A 17,985-nucleotide genomic window follows, 5' to 3' on the forward strand; every position below is an offset into this window, starting at 1 on the left:
TTTCCCTCGATGTGCCATGTGTTCCCCATTCCCATATAAGTGTAATTTCATATGCCTGTAACTGTATCAGTAATTCTCAGTAAGATTGTGTTTTATTGTGCCTTTAATTAAAATTGCGGTTTTCTTGCACCAAACCACTTGTCTACTCAATTTTCTGTATCGCCGCCTGTACCAAAGTCCGGTGTCTAGAACCCAGGGGTGTGGGAGCGATTTGAACCACTCAGAGACAGTCAGAGGTGAAGCTGACTGGGCACAGGCCACCCCCTACATTACACACTGAGCAAAATATTTCTAATTATAAAAATAATTGCTAATAAAAGGCAGTAGAGTTTTCACTTGTTTTTTTTTATTTAAATGACCCCAGGGGAATATGTCTACAGACAACCACTTTGATTTCCCTCCAATTCTTGTAAAAAGAATTAGCTTCAATCGCATGTAGACAGCACTTCTATCCACTCCATTTAAATAAAAAGCCCATGTTGGCAGTCTCAGCCAAACCACTATCATATAGAAACTGAAAATGAAAATTGCTTGACCTGTAATATTATATTCTTTTGATTCCTTACAGAAGAACTCAGCAGCTTAATTGTACAAATGTATTATGCTAAATGAAATTATGGTTTGCTCCAGAAACAATGACCCCTTTTCTCCTCCTGTTGCATTTCTCTATCTCTCTTTGCACCAGTAATGTAATGGCTCAATGTGCAGCATTCTTTAAAATCAGCATGATCACCTAGACCGGTCCGGGAGGGAGTGCTATTGAAAAGAGGTCCTGCTTCCTCAGTAAAAGGTCAGGGTACCTGCCACTCAACCAAGTGTGTTTTCTTAACATACTAAATGGAATCCTTGGACTAAAAGCTAACAAGGAGAGATATCCCATTCAGAGAATTGCACTTTTTCGCCTTGAAAATATGAAAAGAAATGAACTGGTTTTCTTAATATTAATGGACAGATTATCTCTTTTCAGTTGAAGGCTAACAGATTGTGAAGAACAGTCTTTTGATGACTCAAGGATACAATTCCCTTTGTAAACTATAATTGCTCTACACGTAAGCTAATACTGGGCTGCACGCAGATATAACATTGTTAACTCTTAGGCTTATTACAGTAATAAAGCTGCTTAGATGTCAGGACAATCTTTATTGCCGTAATATTAACGCTATGTAACTATAGGGCTGAAATTGTACTATGATGGCAACAGTGCATCTTGCGCTGGCTGCTGGATTGACGTCGCTCCCCTGGGAGTGCACGGAATTTGTCACTGGTTATCCGCTCCCTCTCCATCCGGCACAGGCCTGCTCTGCCAACATATAGCAGTGGAATTTCAGCTCCCTAAATAAATAAATAAAACACAATTTTAATGACATTTAAAAAAAAAAACAATTTAATTCTTCTCAGTCTATCTTTTTTATGTCATTCTACCTTCCTCACTATGTGTCAGCTGTGGCTCAGTGGGTAGCACTCTCTAGGTGGGAGGGGCTAGGAGTGAGCCAGGTGTGACTGGTTGTCTAATTGCAGCTGGGTGTTGGAGGAAGTTTTGTAAAAAGTTGGTGGAGGGTTTTGGGGTGTTGTTTTCAGGTTTTAGGGCCTTTTTGGCCCACAAAAAACAGTCAGATGGCTGCTGAGGGGTCCGGAGTGCCGGGCCCCTCAGAGGACAATATTCCCGAGAGGAATTTTATTAGGGAAAAAACTGTGGTGGGAAGGGGGAGAAAATGGCCCAAAGATTTGGGCCGGGACCTCAGGAGGTTTGGTAAAGAAAATACGGTGGTGGTGCAATGTGAAGATAAGAAGATTCGAGCCTGGGATATAATCCAGGCGGTTCATGAGGACTGTGGTGAGGGAACTGTTTTGCCTGCCGACCAAAACCAAATGTGGGATTTGAGGTGACGGTCAGTGGCCGTGAGGAGGTGGAAAAACTGCTGCTCAGTCTGAAAGTTGGGGAGAAATTTTTGGAGGTGACTCTGCTATATTCAGAGGAGGTGGTGGTTTCATTTTTGAACTTGCCTGCGTACATCGAGGACGAAGTGCTGAGCAAAAAGTTGGAGTCGTGGGACATTAAAATCTGTTCTGAAATAAAGAGGAGGTACTATCCGGGAACACGAGTAGCAGATGGAACCCGGTATGTAAAGGTGCGGTTCCCAGAGGGGGTGAGGTCTTTGCCTTACAGTATGAAGTTCGAGACACTGGAAGGAGTACAATACTTTTGTGTGCTGCACAATAACCAAGTAAAGGTGTGTTACTATTGTCTGGGACATGACCATCTCGTAAGAAACTGTCCTGATTTGTATTGTTACAATTGCGGTGAGTCGGGACATATCGCGCGGAGCTGCAAGGCGGAGAGCTGTGGGGTGTGTCGTAAAGGCCCGCACGCTGTGAGTGTGTGGCAGAAGGGAGCGAAATGAGTGATGAGGAGATGGGAGAAGGAGCAGGAGAGGAGTGTGGAATGGCCGGAGGTGTGGTGCAGTCGGAGGACACAGCCGGTAAAATGAAGGAAAAAGGAGCACAGGAAGATGCAGAGGTTGGCGGAGTGGAAATCGAGATGGAGATGGCGGAAAACACGGCAAGTGCTATGGAGGGGAACAACGACAGCAGCGGGCAGCAAGAGTCGAGTGCAGACTCAAGCCTTAGTGCAGTTCGGCTCCCCCTGGGGAGTCTGGTGTCTGCGGGGGGAGAGGAGGCAGGAGCGGGATGTGTGGTGGAAGTGAGTGCTCCGGGGAGAGGCGGGGAGTCAGATATTTTGGTGAGCAGGAGGGGGCAGGGCGGGGAGAGGGTGCAAGAGGCAGGAGCCTTAAAGGGACAGCAGAATGGGATCGGCGAGATAGAGATGTCAGAAGGGAACAATCTAGGTGCGCCATTGTCCCATGGAGTGAGAGAACAAGGTGCAAGGGTCAGAGGTAAAGATGTGGTCGAACGGGGCGGCACATTGGGAGAAACTGCGATAGCAGGAAGACTCTCTATGGGAGATGAAGTATCTGACGGGGAGCAGGATTATGTATCTGACAGGGAGCAGGCACAGGGGGTTGCAGAAGAGCTTGAGTGTGAGGAATTAGAGGGGGACAGAGACATGGAAGTCGGGGATAGGGTGGCATCATGTGGAAAGGGAAAGGTTAGTGAGGGGCAGAAGGAGGGAGAAAGGGCAGCTCCTGGGTCCAAACTTAAGGCAAGGAAGAGGCTGAAACAGCAGGGAGGGGTCAAACAGGAGGGGAAAAAGAGCCGGAGGCTGCAGGAAAAAGCAACAGCTGCCCAAAAAGTTGAGAAGGAGCATGAGAGGAGGAAAGAGCCAGAGATTAAATGATGGGGAGATTATTGGGCATTCTTCCCTTCTTTAGAGCCATGATTACATTGGTCTCGATCAATGTGAACGGACTGAGGGGTGAGGAGAAATTGCAGCAGTTGTTGCAGGGTTTTAAAGGCACGGACTTGTTGTGTCTGCAAGAAACCTTTTGGGATGAGGATATTCTAGAAAGAGTTCAGAAGGTTTGGAAGGGAGAGGTGTTTGCAAGTTGTTCAAACAATAACCGTAGAGGGGTAGCTGTTTTGGTGAGTCCGTCCATAGAAGAGAACGTTACCTTGGTGGACAAGGACACTGAGGGGAGATTTTTACGGCTAAGGGTAAAATTGGAGGGATTTAATTGTGATCTTTTTAATATCTATGCACCGAACGACCATTGCAAGCGTCGCGAGTTTTTTCGGGGGTTATTCACTGAAGTGGCAGAGGTGGAAAATCCTTGTATAGTGGGGGATTTTAATGTATTTTTATCTTGGATGGACATTTCAGTCCAGATGACCTTTAAAGAGGATAACTCCAGAGGGATGATTGTAAAAATGATGGCAAATTTAAATTTGATAGATTTATGGAGGGACCGGAACCCCATAAAAAGGGAGTTCTCCAGAGCAGGTTGGGTGGGTGATGTTTTAAAGCAGAGCCGAATAGATTTTGTGTTAATGCGGGAAGGGTTAAGTTCGGAGGTGATGGAGATTTATTATAAAAAAGTATTTTTTAGTGATCACTCGGCTTTGGTTCTTAGAATTAGGAACAGCAGAGTTAAGATCGGTTCAGGGGTGTGGATTTTAAACAATCAATACATGAAGGAAAGTGCTTATCAAGAAGGGATTATAAATATAATAAAGAATGCTCGGAAGGAACTTTTGTTCTTGAAAGAAGAGTTTGGTGGGACAATTTCAAATATGAGGTAAAAGTTTTTTCGGTACGTTATGGGAAAAAGAGGGCGGCAGCTAACCGGCATCGAGAAGAGAATATAAACAAAAGGTTTACGGATGTCTGTAAAGCAGTTGACGGAGGGATAAGGGAGCTGAGACTAAGTTCCGGGTGCTAAAGGAAGAGTGGGAATTATTGCAAGCTGAAAAATGCAAGGGGGCCATTCTCCGTGCAAAGGCTAGAGATGCATTGGAGGGCGAAAGATGCACTAGATATTTTCTAGAGCAAGAGAAGCTGCGACAGAGATTATCGTTAATTGAGGAGTTGAAGGTTGGGGAGAAGATCATTCATGAAAGTGAGGAGACTTTGGAGGTGGCTAGCAGCTTTTATCAAGAGCTATATACAAAAGAAGACATTTCCAATTTGGCGATGGAGAAGGTTACTGCTTTTATTGAAAAGGGTTTAAAGGAGGATGAGAGAAGCATGTGTGATAAAGAAGTAGGATTAGCGGAAATAAAAATAGCAATAAGTGGAATGAAGGGGGGGAAAAGCCCAGGGTCCGATGGATTAAGTGCAGAATTTTATAAGGAATTTTTTGAGTTTTAAGTCCATTGCTCTTAGGAATTTTTAAGGAAATTAAAATTGAGGGAAGCCTGGCCCCATCTATGAGGAGAGGTATCATAAGCTTAGCTTATAAAAATAAAGGGGATAGACGGGATCTGAAGAATTGGAGGCCCATCACACTATTAAATGTGGATTATAAGATCTTGGCGAGGGTTATGGCAAATCGTTTGAAGGAGGTGTTACCGGAGATAGTTTGGCCCTCTCAGTCCTATGGAGTCATAGGCCGGGACATCGCAGACTCTGTGGTCTCAATCCGAGATGTGATAGAGCTCATGGAAGAGAGTGGGAGGGAGGCTTATGTATTAAAGATAGATCAAGAGAAAGCCTTTGATAGGGTCTCTCATGAGTTTTTATTGAAGGTTTTGGAAGCATTTGGTTTCAAGGAAAATTTCATTCAGTGGATAAGGATTTTTTATTCAAACATATTTAGCTGTGTTAAATGTAATGGTTTTTTATCTAAGTATTTTCCGATACAGAGATCAGTGAGACAGGGTTGTCCCCTGTCCCCACTGCTGTACACATTGGTAGCAGAACCATTAGGTTACATGATGCGAAAGAAACAAGGTGTCGTTGGGATTGTGGTACCCAGTTCCGGGCTGGTGTCAGTGATACACCAATATGCAGATGACACAACCTTAACATTGAGAAATGGGGAGTCAGTAAGGAAAGCTATGGAGGTAGTGGAGGAATATTGTAGAGCTTCAGGTGCCAGAGTGAATTATAGTAAGTCCCAATGCCTGGTTGCAGGGAGGGCTAGGGGGGAATGTCCCTTTAAGGTGGTGGAGGTTTTGGAAGTTCTGGGGGTGCATATGGGGTGCAAGAAAGACAGGGAAGAAGTGGATCGATTAAATTGGGAACCAAAGGTTATGAAAATTAATAAGATTTTGGGAAGATGGGAAAGAAGGTGATTGAAAGTGCAAGGAAGAGCGACAGTGGTGTCTGCTCTCCTGCTATCTAAGCTATGGTAGTTATTGACGGTGGAGGATATTCCTGAGTGGGCAGAAAAGTCCATCCGAGAGGCTTGTGTGAGGTTTTTATGGGAAGGGGAACCAGCCTTGGTGGCTTACAATACCATAATTGGACGGAGAAATCAGGGAGGACTCAATTTCCCAGATATTGATTTGAAGAAAAAATCCTTTAGAATCAAATGGGTGAAGAGATTTCTTCAGAAGTCAAATTCAAGTTTTTGGAAGAGTTGTTTTGAGCATTTTTTAAAACTAAGTGGGATAGGAGGGCAGGGGTATTGTATATGGAATACAATAATATGTTTTTGAAATCGATTCAGCTTCTCCCTAGGTTTTATAAGGGGGTTGTAGAGACTTGGGCCTAGAAATTCAGTATAGCCACGTTTGGGGCGCTACAGCCGGGCGGCCGCTAAAGTTTGCGCCCGGCGCAACTTAGCGCCACCTTCGCTGATATTCAGTTGCATCGCCCCAAGAGGTTGCTGCTGCGCTAAAACAGGCGATGCACGACTATCATTAGGCGCTAAGCCGGCGGTCCGGGGCGATATCCCCGAAGGCGGGCGCAGCGCAGGTGTGGCGAGTTGCTGATTGAAGGCAGACACTCTGGCGCCGGTCAGCTCTTAAAGGGGGAGGGTGGATTTGTTTGGCTGCCACGCCCTGCACACTGCAGCCCTGAAGCAAGGCCTGACCACTGCTGCTTGATCTGTTCAACGCCCAGGACAATGGAGAAGGCCAGGGAGAGAGCGCAGCGCTTCAGCGAGGGTGGCCTGAGGGTGCTGGTTGGTGCAGTGGAGCGCAGGCGCCATGTTCTGTTCCCTGAAGGTGGCAGGAGGCCGCTGCCCAGCGCCTATCGGAAAGCCTGGAGGGAGGTGTCAAACAGGGTGACCTCCAACAGCGTGGTTGTCAGGACTCCTGTACAATGCCGAAAAAAGTTCAACGACCTCACTCGGGTTGTCAGGGTGAGTACCCTTTCCAGTGTCCTCCTCATCCCTGCATGTGCACCTCAGTTTATGGGCAAAGGGACCTGAAAACCCTAATGCCCAGCCCTCATCCAGCAGCTATGGGACTGTCATGAAAATCACTTGCACATTCAGGACTTTACACACTGTCAGGGCTATTCCACCATGGGAGGCAGTGCAGACAAGATCAGGGCTTCACACTGTCAGGGCTAGTCCACCATGGGAGGCAGTGCAGACAAGATCAGGGCTTCACACTGTCAGGGCTAGTCCACCATGGGAGGCAGTGCAGACAAGATCAGGGCTTCACACTGTCAGGGCTAGTCCACCATGGGAGGCAGTGCAGACAAGATCAGGGCTTCACACTGTACTTAGAGGCCGTCCTTTCTCTTGCAGGGCAAGCTGTCGCACAACCGAAGGCAGCAGCGTCAGACCGGGGGCGGCCATCCTGACCTCAAACAGCTCTACGACCTGGAGCAGCGTGTGGAGCGCATTATGTCAGGCCAGCTGATTGGCCCCGTCACCAGTGGAGATGCCGACCCTGTTGTGGGCCCCAATGGTAAGGGCATCACCTTTTTGACCTCTCTCTTTCCACTTGCACCTCAGAACAGCATCCTTTGCCACTGTCGGACCAATGCAGTGCATACCAGCACTCATGCCTCCCTCGCTGCCGCCCTGTCCTCACTCTAAAGCAACTCTTGTGCCTCCCTGCTTTCAGATGGTGACTCGCCAGGTGAGGAGGCGGCCCCTCAAGCTGGCACTGTGTCCGAGTCAGACATAGAGGAGGAGGAAGAGGAAGCCAGACCATCAGGGACACCCTCAGCCAAGGCAGCCCATGGCCATGATGGTGACACGTCTTCCCTGGAGGGGAGCAGGGGGGAAGGTTTGGAGGATAGTGAAGCTCCGGGGACCAGCGGGCTGCAGCAACGAGGGAGGGGTGGGGAAGCTCGGCGGCTTTCTCCCCGGAGGGGGAGTGTGGCCTCCAGTCCTGCTACGGTGAGCGCAGAGGAGGTGCGGATCCTAGCGGAAATGGGCGCCCAGGCTGAGCGCAGGCACACTGAGCTCATGGCTGCAGTGGCAAGGATGCCTGACTCCATAGAGTCACTGTCAAGGAGTGTGCAGGAATTTGGGGCAGCACAGGCCAGGAGTCTGCAACAATTCAGTGCAGCACAGGCCAGGAGTCTGCAACAATTCAGTGCAGCACAGGCCAGGAGTCTGCAGGACTTCGCGGCAGCACAGGCTAGGAGTCAGCAGGACTTCGCTGCATCACAGGCGGCTTCTAGCCAAGTGCTCAGTCATGCCATGCATTCACTGGCTGGTGTCATGCAGACACAGACCAGGGCCACACGGGCACTAACTGCTGCCACCCTCGCTGGATCAGCCAGGCATCGCCAGGGCACTCGCCGCGCTGCAGCAGCCCAGCAGTCTGTGCTTCAGCAGATTGCTGCGCATGCTGCAGTGCTGGCCTGTGCGAGTGCCAATGTATCAGCCGACCAGGGAGTACCTGTGATCTGTCAGGTTGGCAGCATTCCTGCAGCCAAAACTGTCACTCCTCCATTGCAGCTGCCACCAGCCGCTGGACAGACTGCTGCCGCCCAAGCAGAGTTGGAGCAGTCAGCAGCCGGCCCCTCCAGGCCCAGAGCTGGTCCAGGCCGACCCCCAAGGGCATCTGCCGTCTCACCATCTGACCCTCAGCAGCCTTCCCCCAGCCTTGCTGCAGCCACTGGGGTCCCATTGAGGAGGAGCTGCAGGGCGGGTAGGGGCCAGTCACGGATGCGAAACGCATCACACTCGCAGGGGAAAAAGTAGAAGGTGTGGCCAAATGTTTTGTTTTACTTGTAAAGGCTGATACTGGTGTATTTGTTTTACTTGTAAAGGCCGAGACTGGTCTATTTGTTTTACTTGTAAAGGCCGAGACCGGTCTATTTGTGTTTTTGGAAAGGCCGAGACTGGTCTATTTGTGTTTTTGGAAAGGCTGAGACTGGTCTATTTGTGTTTTTGGGGGGGGTTTCTCTCCATTAGTTTGTTATGTGGGAAGGGCACAGAGGTATCATAGTAATAAATTTTCTTAAATCGCACTGTCCATGCTTTCTTTTGGAAGTCCTGGTTGCCCTGCTCGGCTGAGGGCTTGTGGAGCGGCTACATTCATCTTCTGCCATTGGCACAAGCCATTCCCTGAGAGGGGGCCTAGAACCGACGTGCAATAAGCCGCCGACGGGCGGCCCTTGCACTTTCTGCCTCCCTCCTGTGCTGGTCCTCCTCCTCCTTCTCCTCCTCTGGTGGTCCTCCAATGTCTGGTGGCAGTGGCTGAGTCCTGCGGATAGCCAGGTTGTGCAGCATGCAGCACACGACCCCGAAATGGGAGACTCGCTCAGGCGAGTACTGTAGGGCTCCTCCGGAACGATCCAGACAGAGGAACCGTTGCTTCAGGATGCCGATTGTTTGCTCAATGATGTTCCTGGCTGCTTGATGGCTGTCATTGTATCCCTCTTCAGCAGGGGTGCTGGGTGCATGGAGCGGGGTCATCAGCCAGGTGCACAAATGATAGCCTTTGTCCCCGAGAAGCCATCCTCGTGGGTGAGGCTGGGCCTCGAACATGTCTGCCACAGAAGTCTGGCGCAGGATGAAGGCATCGTGGCTGCTGCCTGGAAAGCGGGCATTGACAGCTAGGATGAGCTGCCTGTGGTCACACACCAACTGCACGTTGAGCGAATGGTAGCCCTTCCGGTTGCGGTAATCCTCGGCATTCTCTAGAGGTGCCCGCAAAGACACATGCGTGCAGTCAATGGCGCCCTGCACCATGGGGAAGCCCGCTAATGCTGCAAAGCCCATTGCACGCTGTTGCTGCTTGTCAACGGTCATAGAGAAGGAGATGAACTGACGTCTCCTTCTGAAAAGGGCATTGGTCACCTGGCGGATGCAGCAATGTACTGCAAACTGGGAGATGTTGGAAATGTCCCCAGTAGCGGATTGGAAGGAGCCGGTGGCATAGAAGTTGAGAGACACCGTCACCTTCACTGCCACCGACAGAGACGTCCTGCTCCTCAGCTGTGGCTGCAGATCTCCGCAAAGCAGGTGGCAGATCTCAGTGACCACCGCCCTTCTGAATCGCAGCCTCCGAACACACTGCTCCTCAGACATGTTCAGATATGAGAACTGCTGGCGGTATACCCTGGGTGGGTAAGGCCTCCTTTGCCGACGCCTGTTGCCCCTTCTCCATCTGGCCATGACTGGCACTCTCTCACGGTGTCTCTGAGCCCTTTGAATGCAATGGAGAAGCCCAACGTTTCCACCCATTGCAGCCCCCATTATATGTTTCCAATCAATGCTATGGCTCTGAAGTTAAAGACAAGTGCAAAGCTGTGGTCTGAAGCCACAAGTACCTGTGCGAGTGTTGAGCCAAACCAGAAACCTCTCTACCTTTGTCTCTCTGCAAAGATCCGTCACTCACAAAGAAGGAGTGGTGCAAAATGGCTGCCATTTATACTGCAGGAGGAGTGCCCTTTAATTAGCGCCCCCAGCACCCCGCAGCGACTGGGAACCATTCCCCTCTACCAGTCGCTAGGGGCGCCAGGCGCACAATCGGCCGGCGCCACTGAATTTCCGGTTTGGGGCGCACAAAGGGCGTTGCACCATGAAATGACGTCAGGATATGCGCGCGCAGCTGAGCGCACGCAAAGGCTTTGCGCTGCCGCTAAATCTTAACTGAAGTTCGCGAGAGGCGCAGATCGTGCTGCGCCCAGGCGCTAGCCGCTTAGAACCTCACATCTCCTCCTCCTAAGGCGCTAGCGGCTGGCGCAAACCACTGAATTTCTAGGCCTTGGGCTCAATTTTTAAAAAGTATGCAGTTTATGCCCAAGGGGGCTGAGGAATTTTTAGAACAGCCCTTATTTTTGAACAGGTGGGTCAACATCGAAGGAGAGGTTTTATTTAATCAAGCTTTTATAAAAGCTGGGATTATATCGGTGAAAGATGTATTATACGAGGTGATTCCAGGTTGGTTGCCGGAAGCGATAGTGAGGGACATGGTGTGGGAGGAGGATCAGGAGGTAGAAGGAAAAGCAATAGGAATCATGTATGAGAAGATTGTGAGGGCAATGCCACAGGATTGGATGGAAGAAATAAATGCGGAAATCTCCAAAGGAAGTAAAATGCGTCCTGCTTTTCCAAGCTTTGTACTGGAGAAAGGGGGAGAGTTAGTCCAATTTGACAACTGTAATACTCGAGATTTCTATGAGGTATTCAGAGAATGGAGATTCAAGACACCTGCTGGTCAGGAGTTTTGGCAGAGTATATACCCACAGCTGGACTTCAACAGGATTTGGAAGGGAGTGCGGGCGAATTTTAAATGCCCAGAATGCATTGAACTGGATTTCAAATTGGCTCATAACTGGATTTTTACCATGACGGTCTTGTGCAAGATTGGACGAGTGGAGGCGGCAACTTGCCCAATGTGTGGGACACAGGATGAGACTCTGTTCCATTTACTGGTGTTATGTCCGCAGTTAAATTACTTTAAATATTATGTTCGACAGTTGTGTGAAGCTTTTTTGCTGGGTGGGGACCGAACAGCGAGAATGGGAATCTCGTGGGACTCAATTTTGAGATGGGGATTGCAGGAGAGTCTGCCAGAGTCTGGCGGAGCGGCAATTAATTTAATGTTCAGTTTGGCTAGATTCGTGATTGTGCAAAGAAGGAATGCTCTGTTTTTTAAGGGGAGGAGAATCAATCTAAAAGAGTATTTTAAATATAAGCTAAAATACCATTATAAGGCTCTGTGGATGTTTTATTCAGAAAGGAATTTAAGGACAGTATTTTACAACCAATTTTTAAAGTACAATCGATTAATATATGTTACAGGTGACAAATTAAACTTCAGGTTTTGATGTTAAAATGTGGTGGCGGAATGGCTGTGCAGGGCTGTGGAATTGATTTGTATCATACAATGTAATGATCACGATGTTGTAAATGTTCTTAATGTTCAATAAAGTAAAATTTAAAAAAAAAAAAAAAGTTGGTAGCACACCTGCCTCTGAGTCAGAAGGTTGTAGGTTCAAATCCCACTCCAGGGACTTGAACACATAAAACTAGGCTGACACTGCAGTGCACTGCTGAGGGAGTGCTGCACTGTCAGAGGTGCTATCTTTCAGATGAGATGTTAAACAGGCTCCATCTGCTCTCTCAGGTGGATGTAAAAGATCCCATGGCACTATTTCGAAGAAGAGCAGGGAAGTTATCTCTGGTGTCCTGGCCAATATTTATCCCTCAATCAACATCACTAAAAAACAGATTATCTGGTCATTATCACATTGCTGTTTGTGGGACCTTGCTGTGTGCAAATTGGCTGCCACAGTTCCCACATTACAACAGTGACTACACTCCAAAAGTACTTAATTGGCTGTAAAGCACTTTGAGATATCTGATGGTCATGAAAGGTGCTATATAAATGCAAGTCTTTCTTTATTTTTCTCCCTCGCGACTTTTATTATATTGTCATTCTTGCCTGTGAGTCAGGAAGTTGTAACGCCAAGCTCCACTCCAGTACATGAGCAAATAATTTAGGCTGACACTTCATTGAGGGATGTGAGGGAGGTGGGTTCCTTATGGATGAGACATTAAACTGAGCTCCCATTTGCCTGTTTTGGTGGTTGAGATGGATGATAAATAAAATGTGGCATTAAAAATTGAAAATGCGCAGGGAGAGTCCATGCCAATATTCTTCCCTCAACCAACAAAACCAAAGGAAAAGGCGAACTGATAATTCATCTCACTGCTTTGTGAGACCTTGTACACAAAACAGCTTTTGCATTTGCCTACCATTCAAAATAATTCCTTTTATGTGAAGGGCTTTGAGACATTTCTGAGAGATGTGCTAAGATTCTATATAAAAAGAAAGACTTGCATTTATATAGCGCCTTTCACGACCACCGGACGTCTCAAAGCGCTTTACAGCCAATGAAGTATTTTTTGAAGTGGAGTCACTGTTGTAATGTGGGAAATGTGGCAGCCAATTTGTGCACAGCAAGGTCCCACAAACAGCAATGAGATAATGACCAGATAATCTGTTTTTTGTTATGTTGATTGAGGGATAAATATTGACCAGGACACTGGCGGTAACTCCCCTAATCTTCTTCGAAATAGTGCCAAGGGATCTTGTATGTCCACCTGAGCGGACAGACTGGACTTCGGTTTAACGTCTCACCCAAAAGATGGCACCTCCGACAATGCAGCACATATAGAGAATGGTTGTAGACCTATCTACAAACCAAGTTCCTGCAAGCATGCCTTCCTACTGGGAGCATCAGATTGTTGAATCATCCCTATAAATGCAACTTCTTACTTCTATATTTACATTTTTTTTCTAGCTATCAAATCAATCATGTCTGCTGTTCTTCTGTCTCTCATGAAAATTCTAACATCTCACATCAGTCTGAAGTATCTGAAGAGAGCTTCACCCCCGCTCATGACTGCAACAGCAGAAAGTCTGAGAAAATTCAGCACCAATGTTTCTTTCCTTCAATTCTTCAAACACACAATTTCTTCATGTCTCTCAAATGCTCCACTCTTAGTCCTTCATCACCCGTCAGTATTCTTGGATGGACTTTCTCTCACACCTGAATTGAAGCTCACATATAACCTCCATTTATAAAAGGTGCCTCCAGTATCCTCAGTTTCTCCTTCTGTGTCAAAAACGTCTTATCCCCTCAACAGCCCTTAAGCGCATCTGTCCAAGACTTCAGTACTCCTTCTCCGAATCCCTTTCTCGCACTCTTTGTCTGACTTTCAATCCTCTAGCCTCTAATTTTTCTCCAGCACAAGCTTTCATATCTTTCTTGTTTTTAACAATATTGTTATGATCAGCAATTCTCCAAACTTTCCTCTCTAGTTGCCCCCCCAGTACAAAATGCACTATCCTACACACATTATCCTCCCTATCTCCTCATGATGTTGAAATCAAGACTCATTGCCAAACATTCCTAGAACCTCCTAACTCTCTCAGCTTGTCCTTTCTTCAGAAAACATTAGGCTTCCAAACCCAAGCTTGCAGGTATGATGGTGCACTAGGTTTTGCAAAAGGACTAGCAATCCTGAATTGCAAGCTCAAATCCAAGTGGTAAAACGCATTTCAATAAACCTGGTACTCTGTGGGTTGATACCAAAATAAATGACCATGAAAGCTGCTGAATTGTCATAAAAATCAATCTGATTCACTGATACCCTTCAGAGACGAGAACCTCCCACCCCTTTCCAGTCTCACCTGTAAATGACACCAGTCCTACATGATGTGGTACCAAAGTGGCCTATCAAGTGACTCAGTTGTAAAACAATCACTACAAGGTGGCCCACCATTAACTCCTCAGGGCAACTAGGGATGGGCAATAAATGCAGTCTTGCCAATGTTGCCCACATCTTGAGAACAAATTTTAAAAGAAAACTTGACATCAACTACTTCCTGATTTACCTCATCTCTTTTATTCTTTTCTGCCTTAGTATTAAACTGCATTATAGGCCTTGGGGGGAAAATTCATCCCCTTAGTGCCTGCTGTTATCAGCAGCAGATAGCATGAATGGGGCACAAGAGCAGTATCGCCAGGGCGAGGCAAATCCTGCACCACACGCAAGATCTCACCACCCCCCATAGCGTCGTCGTTAAGAGATATCGCCAGCAGCGTCAACACTAGGTGGATTGTGACGTCAGTGAAAGTGCAACACTCACTGACCGCCTGATCTGCTAACTTGATTGTCACCTCCTACCTTAGCGCCTGGAGTAAACACTAACATGGAGAGCTGGCGTGAAGCACCAGGAAGCCGGCTCTAGGGATGTTATTTCAAGGGGTCATCAGTAATGACTCGCAGCTGTCAGGTTGGTGCAGTTTCTTAATAATAATTCAACTTTATTGTCATTGTACAATGCACAAGTACATGAACAACAAAATGTGATTTTGCAAGCTCCCATGAGTCCAGTACAAATAACATTAACATTAAACGTAAATAGCACAGTCCTGGGAGAAGCAAAGCCGCTGCGTCTGTGTGCGCCGCCATTCCATTTCCACCATTCCTCCTGTCCGACAATCTTCAGCCCAACGCCCGGGCCTGCTCACCAGCCACCCCTCCCGGGGCTCCTTCCATGACCATCTCACCAACCGCCCCTTCTCGGGGCTCCTTCCGTGACTTTTTGCACCTGGTCTTCCCTGATGGTCACCCCTCCAGGTACTAACCAGGCTTGGCTTTGCTTAGCTTCCAACAGTTTCATTCAGTAATTTCAACGTTCTTTTGTATCAGGAGTGTTGTGGCAACTAAAAAGTAGCTACATTTATTCTTCAAAGAATCAAACTGCTACACTTAGTAACATTAATGGGGGCTGTACTGGCAGTCGATCTCGCCCTCCAGGATCTATGGTGGAGGGAGCGGAGGCAGCGAGAAAGACTGGAACATATGCCCGGAGGGAGGAGGAGGGCAATCAAGGCTCTCAACAGGAGGCCTTACCCTCCGAGGGTATTCCGAGGGCTCTTTGCCTACCTCCAATTAAGCGAGGAGCAGAGTATTAGAAGTCTCTGCTTCACCAAGAAGGTGGGTGGTCACAGAATTCTGCCATCTCCTGCTAAACCAGACCTCCAACCTCAGACCAGAGCAACCATGGCTCTCCCAGTGGCAGTCAAGGTCATCGTCGCCCTCAATTTCTTTGCCAGCGGATCCTTCCAGTCTGCAACAGGAGAAATAGCTAACATCTCACAGTTCGTCATCCATTGCTGCATCCAGGAGGTCACAGAGGCTTTCTACAATAGTGCAAGGGACTACATTTCCTTCCCCATCACCAGAGAGAAGCAGGACGAGCGTGCATGTGGCTTTTCCAGGATAGCGGGATTGCCCAGGGTGCCATTGACTGCACCCATGTGGCTTTGCAGGCACCGCATAACAATCCTGAGATATTCTGTAACTGCAAAGGCTACCACTCACTTAATGTGAAGTTGGTGTGTGACAGCAAATCCTCAATGTCATTGCCCGCTATCCTGGAAGCAGCCACGATGCCTTCATCCTGTGCCAGACCGGTGTGCCAGCACTCTTCGAGCCAGCACATCAAGCTTGCGACTGGCTACTCGGAGACAAGGGCTATCTGCTCTACACCTGGCTCATGACTCACCTCTGCAACACCAACACTCCTGGCCAGCACTCATATAATGAGAGCCATGCTGCCACCAGGAACATAATCGAGCAGACCATCGGTCTGCTGAAACAATGGTTCCACTGCCTTGACCGCTCAGGAGGAGCCCTCCAGTACTCGGCTGAGTGGGTGTCCCATTTCATGGTGTGCTGCATGCTCCACAACTTGGTCATCATGAAGTCCCAGCCCTTGCCACCAGGGATTGTGGGACCACCTCAGGAGAAGGTAGAGGGAGTGGAGGAGGAGGGTACGAGGAGGAAGAGGAAAATGAGGAGGATGAGGAACAGGAGCGAGGGAGGAGGCAGCCATTCAATCAACCTTCCGGATGTGCGGTTCTTGACCGCCTCATCAAACTGCGGTTCAAGTGAATTAAACCCCAGGGCCTAGAAATTCAGTTGGGCGCGCCAGCCGTTAGCGCCTTAGGAGGAGTAGATCTCGAGCGCTAGGTGCTTAGCGCCCGGGCGCAGCGCGATCTGCGCCTCGCCCCAACTTCAGTACACATTTAGCGCTGGCGCAAAGTCTTAGCGCGCGCTCTGCTGCGCGCGCAGATCATGACGTCATTTCGTCGTGCAACGCCCTTTGTGCGCCCCGAACCGGAACTTCACTCACGCCGGCCCATTGTGCGCCAGGCGGCCCTAACGACTGTGAAGTGGAACGGTACACAGCCGATGCGGGCCACGGGGAGCGTTAATTAAAGGGCCCTCGGCTTGGGGGGGGGGGAGGAGGAGGAGGAGGAGGAGGAGGAGGACTGGTGTGCCGGGAACACATAACAAACTGATGGAGAGAAACCCTCCCCAAAACCACAAATACACCAGTGTCGGCCTTTCAAAAAAACAAATCCACCTTCCCCCTTTAAGAGCTCACCGGAGCCAGAGTGTCTGCCGTCAATCAGCAGCTCGCCGCACCTGCCCTGCGCCCAACTTCCGGTTTAGTGCCCCGGCCCGCCGGCTTAGCGCCTAAAGAGAGGCGTGCAACGCCAGTTTTAGCGCTCGAGCAAACTCTTAGGGCGAAGCTAATGAATATCGGAGAAGTGGCCTCGATTTGGCGGCGGGCGCAAACTTTAGCGGCCGCCCGACTTTACCGCCCCAAAAGTGGCTACAATGAATTTCTAGGCCCAGATCTCCGTTGCTCACCACATCCCCATCATTCCACCCCTGCCGCAGGCCATATCACAGCGCACGGCTGAAATGAGACACACGGCATAAGAATCCAAACTAAATTAATAACGTTAACAAAAATCAGTGAAAAAATATTTACACAAAAATATTAACTATTCACCATTGTGCAATCCCTTAGTGCCTGTCATTACTATGCCTTTACCTACTCTAGTGCTCCTACGAATTGTTGGCCCAATAGCTGCAGCAGGGCTGGTGGAAGGCTGCTGAGTGTCCGTGCGGGAGACTTCAGATGGCCTTGCAGGACGTCCTCGAACAGCTGTGTGTCTGGAAAGCCCGGCTGTAGACTGCACCACCTCAGCATGGGCAGCAGCAGTCTGGGCTGGCTGGATGACAGGCAGCGACAAGGGCAATGGCGGATTGCCAGTGTTGGGAAAAGGAATGCTGTTCTCCTGAGAGAGGACATCAGGTTCCTGGTCCACTGACCCACTGCCACTCCCCCGGGGCAGCACCTCAGCATCCTTAACAATCTGTTGGAGCACAGATTGCTGGCCTGCTGCGACACCATGTAAGCCCCAGTCGGCAGTGGTAGACCCAGTCATGATGGCAGCAGTCAGAGCTTGCGAGGCATCATGCTGAGACTGCATGAGAGCAGTCTGAGATTGGATGCCACCAACCATAGACTGCAATAAAGCACTAAGATATTGCGTCGCTTCCGCCTGTGCTGCAATGGAAGCTGCCAGATCACCCATCACACGCGACATCAGGCCTGGGTCGCCACGGTCTCCCTGGGTGTCTACCATCCTTTGCAGACTGGAAATAATGGGCTCCATGGTGTGCACAGAGCCTTGTGCAATGTTGGAGATGGACTCCTCCACGCCCCTTATCATTGCTGAGAGGCTCTCGGGCATCCTTGCCATTGCACCTATCATCTCCGTGTGCATGCCCATCACCCTTTTTCTAAACGCCTCCCCATCGAGGTCCTCATCTGAGTCCAGTGCAGCAG

This window comes from Somniosus microcephalus, chromosome 9, assembly GCF_052327205.1.
Source record: "Somniosus microcephalus isolate GS21.2 chromosome 9, FLI_Smic_1.0, whole genome shotgun sequence".
Taxonomy (NCBI): Eukaryota; Metazoa; Chordata; class Chondrichthyes; order Squaliformes; family Somniosidae; genus Somniosus; species Somniosus microcephalus.